Source organism: Euphorbia lathyris, chromosome 3 (genome assembly GCF_963576675.1).
Source record: "Euphorbia lathyris chromosome 3, ddEupLath1.1, whole genome shotgun sequence".
NCBI classification, from domain to species: Eukaryota; Viridiplantae; Streptophyta; class Magnoliopsida; order Malpighiales; family Euphorbiaceae; genus Euphorbia; species Euphorbia lathyris.
In genome coordinates, this window is record NC_088912.1 from 101,564,504 (window position 1) to 101,571,404 (window position 6,901).

General features: G+C 47.7%; 1 long non-coding RNA gene across 1 annotated transcript; it reads left to right on the plus strand.

Annotated features, from left to right (window-relative positions):
- Nucleotides 1-5,942: 5,942 nt before the first annotated feature.
- Nucleotides 5,943-6,560, plus strand: LOC136222255 (uncharacterized). The gene is made up of 3 exons (XR_010685574.1): nt 5,943-6,087; nt 6,185-6,364; nt 6,480-6,560. It is a non-coding gene; the product is annotated as an uncharacterized lncRNA (long non-coding RNA).
- Nucleotides 6,561-6,901: the final 341 nt, after the last annotated feature.

A 6,901-nucleotide genomic window follows, 5' to 3' on the forward strand; every position in this document is an offset into this window, starting at 1 on the left:
CCTCATGAGATACCTCGCGGACGTAATTTTCGTCGAACGGTGCGAAGTCGAGGTCAGGGTTCGACATATTGATGAAGAAAAATGAACAGAAGTAAAGAGTCGAGCGAGGTACAAGTTGTGGAAAGGAAAACTTACATATGAAAGACTACACAGAGAAGAATGAACGCGAAGAGGTTAATGCCGGAAAAGAAACGACGATGCCGGAAAAGAAACGATGGACAAGGAAATTCACAATTTTTGAATTTTGAATATGTAGACAAAAACGAAGAGTCCCCTATAAAAAGACCCTAAAGGGCTCTTGCCAAACTAAGGGGGATGCATGTGATGACCCGCGAAGCCAAACCGGGCCGAATTCATTACACGGGCCCAGCCCATACTTAGACCCATGGTCTAGGATCGGATGGGACCCGAATAGAGCCCGAATAGAGGAAGCGAGTGAAGTAAGTAACTGCCCCGAATTCCTAAATGGAGCATCAAAACTCCCACTCAGAACAAACGATACCACGTTTGTTGCCACGAAAGCCACGAAAGGGACATGGCCTAAAAAGGAGTAATCGTTCTCGGAACGTGGCCTGGAAGGAGTAACCGCCCTCGGCGGTTACTTAAGAACACTTATAAAAAGCCATAAGGCCAAAGGGGAGAGGTACGTTCACATTTTTCCCCGTAATGCTATTATTACCAATCTTCATATAAAGAACTGACTAGATCGTCGAAGAGTTTTCCCGGAGATCCCGTCTCCGGTTCTGTTTTGCAGGTAACTCCGGCGGAGATCATCAAATCGGATTCAGCAAGTTATCATTGATTACGCATCACTCGCAAAACCTTATGATTAACCTTATGATTATATTATTTTCGAAAGAAAAATTATAAGATAAGGCATAAAATTAAGCGAATTAACGAGTACTCAAAAAATTGCAAAAAGGGTCTGGCCACCCTAGCGGAAACGAAACTAAACTACGAGGAAATACAAATATGGAGTCGGCAAAAGGCAAGGGTCACGTATGAAAACAAAGGGCAATAAGGAATAAAACAACAATTGCACGTATAGGTAAAGCGGCAAGCAAAAGAAAATATATATATACGGGCAGTTTGTTACATATAACAGTCCAGATATAAGTCAAACTATGCTACAGCTTCCTCTCCTTCACCCCTATGGCCCTCCTCGCCTTCAGCGGCTCCCTCATCTCCTCTAGTGGGCGGATCTGCTTCAAGCGAATCCTTAACCCTCAAATCAGTAACCGCTTCAGAGGGCGGTACCTCTTGCTCAGGCTGAGAAAGGTCTTGTGGTGCCTCTTGTTCCGCATTCTGAGTAGGGATCTCGCAGCTAATTGGAGAGTTCTGAAAACTCTGCCAATCTAAGAAGAGTACCTCATCCATATCAGCATCCTCGGCTTCTAGCTTGTCCCACTTCTCAGTTAGATCCTTTTCGGGGATGGGAACCTTGGGGCGGCTAAGTACTCGATCTGGATGCCCATGCTCATAAGCGGCATGAATTCGCTCCCCATACCAATAGATGCGAGCACCATCTTCGGCTAGAATCTCCTCAGCTTTCTTCGTTTCCTCGGGGAGTCCTGCCGCTATTCGTACATTCTTATCATTTGAGATTGCGAATAGTTCTGTTTCTCCTAATGCTTCTGCCGGCAACTTCTCATCAACTTTATCCTCTTCATCTGGCTTTGGTTCAAGTGACAATGTATAGGCTTGTTGAGACACAAGTTGATCTCCTTCAACTATGACTCGCCCTTGGTGTGTTGGCAAATGCAATGTCAAATGCTTCATTGAGATGAGCGACTCCGTTTCCGATAGGAACGGACGCCCTAGAATTATGTTGTAGGCCAACGGGAGATCAACAATTGCGAATTCTAGATCACCTCGCCATTTTAGATTCTTATCGCCCATCTCTGCTTCCAACACCACCTGTCCACTTGTTTGAGATGATTGACCCCCAAAACCAGTTACATCCATGAATGTATGTTCCACTCGCTCGTCATTAATTCCCAACTTGTTGAATGCAGTCCGAGTAATAACATTACAAGAACTGCCGGTATCAATAAGGACCCGCTTAACGTCCCATCCTTCTACGGCCATCGTAATCACCAAGGCATCCGCATGCGGCTCTGTGATTCGCGCAAATGAGTAATTGAGGGCATCCCCCCTATGCGTGTTGCTTTTTCGCTGTTCACGGCGAGCCCTTTTTGTTGGCGGCTCATAGATCCCGCCAGCTATCACGTTTATCACCCCTTTCTTCTGTTTCTTTTCAGGCCTTGCTTCTCCCTCATGCAGGAGCGTTGTTTTCTCATCAATCGTTTCTTTTCTTACGAATTGGCTTAGCTTGCCCCTCTCAATCAGCTTTTCTATTTCCTTCTTCAGTTCATAGCAATCATTCATGTCATGGCCGTTCAATCTGTGGAACCTGCAATATTTGTTAGGATATCGCCCCAAACTAGTTCGACCTTTCGCCTCGGGGAACCGCACATCCTTCTTTAGGGGGTTCTTTTCGATCCAAAGTAACACCTCCTGGCGAGTCGTATTCAATGGTGTTTGATATCCTCCCCCTTGAAAGGAGCGATCGCTTCTGCGAACAAAATTACCCTTGGACTGGGTCTGGCGCCGATTGTCCGAAGTGGATCTAGCAGCATCTCTCTCTCTCCGGGTTTGAGCTCTATGTTCTCTGTTGACATCGTCCACTTCCATGAATTCCTTAGCTATCTTCATGAGTTCGGCCACTGTGCGCGGCTTGTTGCGGATGATTTCCTCCCACATGCTCCAATCCGTGGTTCCATCCGCCATGATGTTGCGAATGCTCACGATATCCGGGTTCTGCAACCGCACCAGAATATCGTTGAATGCGACAACAAATTCCCTTAGGGAATTATAGTTCCTCTGTTTGATCTCCTTCAGCTGCCTATCCATCACATCCGCTGCTTTACAGCCCACGAACTTTGCACAGAAATCACGACTGTATTGATTCCAGTTGTGAATAGATTCAGCAGGTAAAGACCGAAACCAATCAGATGCCGCTCCGCCCAAAGTGGTCGAGAATAATCTGCAAATTATGCTTTCACTCGCTCTGGCAACATCTATTAATTCTCTGTAGTTCCTGACATGAGCCTCAGGATCAGAATTTGGATCCCCATAGTATTTAGGTATCGCCGGCGCCTTTATCCTGTGATCTGGTATAAATTCCCGCAACGACGGAGCAAAAGGCGAATCACTCTGCACCTCTGCTCTCGCCCTAGGCGTGTACCCCATTCGCTCCATCATGTTCTGTAGTTGATCTTCCAACTCAGGATGGGGTATTCACCGAATCTCCTCCATCCGCTGCTGGTGAACTCTGGGTGACATCCACCCGCCAATTGATGTTGAGATTTGTTCTCGCCGTGGTTCTAGCCGCCGTTCGGTTATAGGATCAAAGTTCCAAGTGTGCCCCTGCCCAGACGTATTCGCCCCAGACATCATTAACTCTGAATGCCCGCAAACCAAAGGCTCAGTGTGTTATAGTGGAAGGATTCCTGGTATTCTCGACGTCGGTTGGGATGTTTGCCAGGTCGGATGGATCGTCATACTAGGATCGTGATACGAGTAGTTGCTTGGGTGGCTGTGTGGGTTCATGCGACTACTCTGACCTATCTGATTTGGCTCTCGAGATGGCTGCGGAAGCGCATATATGGTGGCAGTAGTCGATGGTTGTGTGGAGATGACAACAGGTTGTTGAGGAGCAGCCGCCACGGCGTTATTGTGATCAGCGATTGCGGTTAGTAAACCAATCATCCGATCCCCCGCCGCTTGGCTCATATTTGAAGCCAAGACTTGTCCTGCCATTTGGACGAAATCGCTATTGGACATCTCCATCTCAGTTTGCACTTGGACTTCCAATAATGGACTCAATTGTCCCGAAGGGTTCGTCGAACTAGGCACCACAGGTTGTGTACTCGCAGGCTGCAAATTCGCAGTCCGTGGACCCCTTGAGTTCATACTAGTTGATCTGGTTGTAACGCCGGTCGTTCGTGATGGTTCTGACATGCTCTTTGTGTACCTTTAACCAAATGTTGGTAAAAAAGGTCCACGCTCACCGCACCAATGATAACTTGCTGAATCCGATTTGATGATCTCCGCCGGAGTTACCTGCAAAACAGAACCGGAGACGGGATCTCCGGGAAAACTCTCCGACGATCTAGTCAGTTCTTTGTATGAAGGTTGGTAATAATAGCATTATGGGGAAAAATGTGAACGTACCTCTCCCCTTTGGCCTTATGGCTTTTTATAAGTGTTCTTAAGTAACCGCTGAGGGCGGTTACTCCTTCCAGGCCACGTTCCGAGGGCGGTTACTCCTTTTTAGGCCATGTCCTTTTCGTGGCTTTCGTGGCAACAAACGTGGTATCGTTTATTCTGAGTGGGAGTTTTGATGCTCCATTTAGGAATTCGGGGCAGTTACTTACTTCACCCGCTTCCTCTATTCGGGCTCTATCCGGGTCCCATCCGATCCTAGACCATGGGTCTAAGTATGGGCTGGGCCCGTGTAATGAATTCGGCCCGGTTTGGCTTCACGGGTCATCACATGCCTCCCCCTTAGTTTGGCAAGAGCCCTTTAGGGTCTTTTTATAGGGGACTCTTCGTTTTTGTCTGGATATTCAAAATTCAAAAATTGTGAATTTCCTTGTCCATCGTTTCTTTTCCGGCATCGTCGTTTCTTTTCCGGCATCAACCTCTTCGCGTTCATTCTTCTCTGTGTAGTCTTTCATATGTAAGTTTTCCTTTCCACAACTTGTACCTCGCTCGACTCTTTACTTCTGTTCATTTTTCTTCATCAATATGTCGAACCCTGACCTCGACTTCGCACCGTTCGACGAAAATTACGTCCGCGAGGTATCTCATGAGGTCGATGAGATGGTTGATGAAGCTTCAACCAGCTCTCTTGGGTCTGATTCTCATCCCGCCGACTTCCTCCACCTAGCGAATACATCCGATGAGGGTTTAGGTTTTGACCCTAAAAAGTTGATTCCGCCACCTGTCCCAACCCCTCGTTTGCTACCGAAGAAGGACAGAACGGGAAGCCTAGTTTGTCAGGAGACAATTGATGACTTGCGGGAGCAGTATTCTTGGCTTCAAGGTCTCGAAGCCCTCATTCCCAGTGAGGATAGAGGACCGGGCGACTACCCAAAGGGGTATTTCACCATTTTCGTCGCCCAGATTATCTGCGGTTTCACGTATCCGCTGGCGGATGAGATTGCCTCCGTCCTTGGCGGTTACGGAATCGCACCTGGTCAATTGCATCCCAACGGATGGGCCGACTTAACTGTGGACAAATTTCTGGCGGATTGTCTGGAGGTTCCCTTCTCGCTCAAAATTTTCTCCAAGCTTCATCATTTTAAAAGTTCGGCAGGGTATTTCACTTTCATCCATCAGAGCGGTTACTATGGTTTCGATGAGAAGCTGAACAAGATCCGCGAGTGGGACCGATCTTACTTCTTTATCAAGTTTAATGAAGGGAATCCAAACTTCCTTCGCTGCTGGGGCTGGCCCAATGTAAAGAGTTTAAACTTCGGTTACCCCAGTGAGGAAGAATCCGCTGTTATAAAGTTCTTGAAGAGTACGCCTCCTTTCGTATGGACATATGATCAGGCCTTCCATATGCTAAGGAGCCGAGTAGCGATTGCCTACCGCGAGGGAGATCGCGTTGTCTATATCCCTTATCGCGTTTTTGTTCAAGGTATTTTTTTATTTCCAAGTTGATGATTTCTTTTAACCCTTTGCAGGGGTGATCCTTTATCTCAACTCGCTGCAGATCGGGAGGCGAAAGCCCTAGCGAGAAGGAAGAGGCGGATGGCGGGGACCACTTCCGTTGCAGGGGCGAATTCTCCTGGAGGGGCGATTACTTCTATTGAGGCGGCTTCTCCCGTAAGGGCCTCCATTTCACAAGGTCCAGCTTCTGCTTCCGAGGACCTTCCCTTAACTAGGAAGCGGAAGCATAATGCGGATACAGAGTCTTCTCGTCCCAGAAAGAAAAACACCTCTGTGTCCCTCACTGTTGGCGGCACACCCGTATCCGCCCCGTCCAAAGGAAAGAGCAGTACTCCAATTCACGAGGTATCTCAATCCATTCCCCCCCCATTTTTTTATGTTGTTAACTTTTCCTCATGAGTTATCTGCTGTTCTCCTGATCTTTCTCCTTATGCATTCACAGCCGATTCCCGACATCAGCGGGTGGTGGACTAGGACCTTTGGTATGGCCGTGAGCTTTTCTTGTAAGGACATTGTCTCTTCCATATGCAATGTCCTTGGGCGGCTCCCCTCTGCTTCCCGTGTGCGAGAACAAGTACCGCTTCCTACTGTAATGGAGGGGATTGAGAAGCGTGCCATAGAGGTATATTGTTGTTTTGGGGGTAGAGGCTTGTCATTCCCTTTCAAGGATCTTGTGTCCATAGTAATCGCATGTTTCTATTCGCCCTTTTTTTATTCACGAGCCGTCTTATATGCAGATTATCAATTTCGCGGAGGGCGCTCTCCAAAGGGATGCTGAACGAGCCAAAGAGTTGGAGAACCTTGGTACTGAATTGGCGACTCAGAAGTCGCTTTATGATGATGTCCAAGGGAAGGTAAAGGCTCTTGAAGGCGCTTGTCAGAAGGTTATGAGCGAGAAAGAGGAAGCTCTCAGATCCCTCCAGGCTAAGTCTGACGAGCTGCAAAAGGTCCTTGATGATCTAAATTCATCCAAGGAGGCTCTGGAGATGCAAAAGAAGAAAGCTGAGGAGATTCTAGCCGAAGATGGTGCTCGCATCTATTGGTATGGGGAGCGAATTCATGCCGCTTATGAGCATGGGCATCCAGATCGAGTACTTAGCCGCCCCAAGGTTCCTATCCCCGAAAAGGATCTAACTGAGAAGTGGGACAAGCTGGAAGC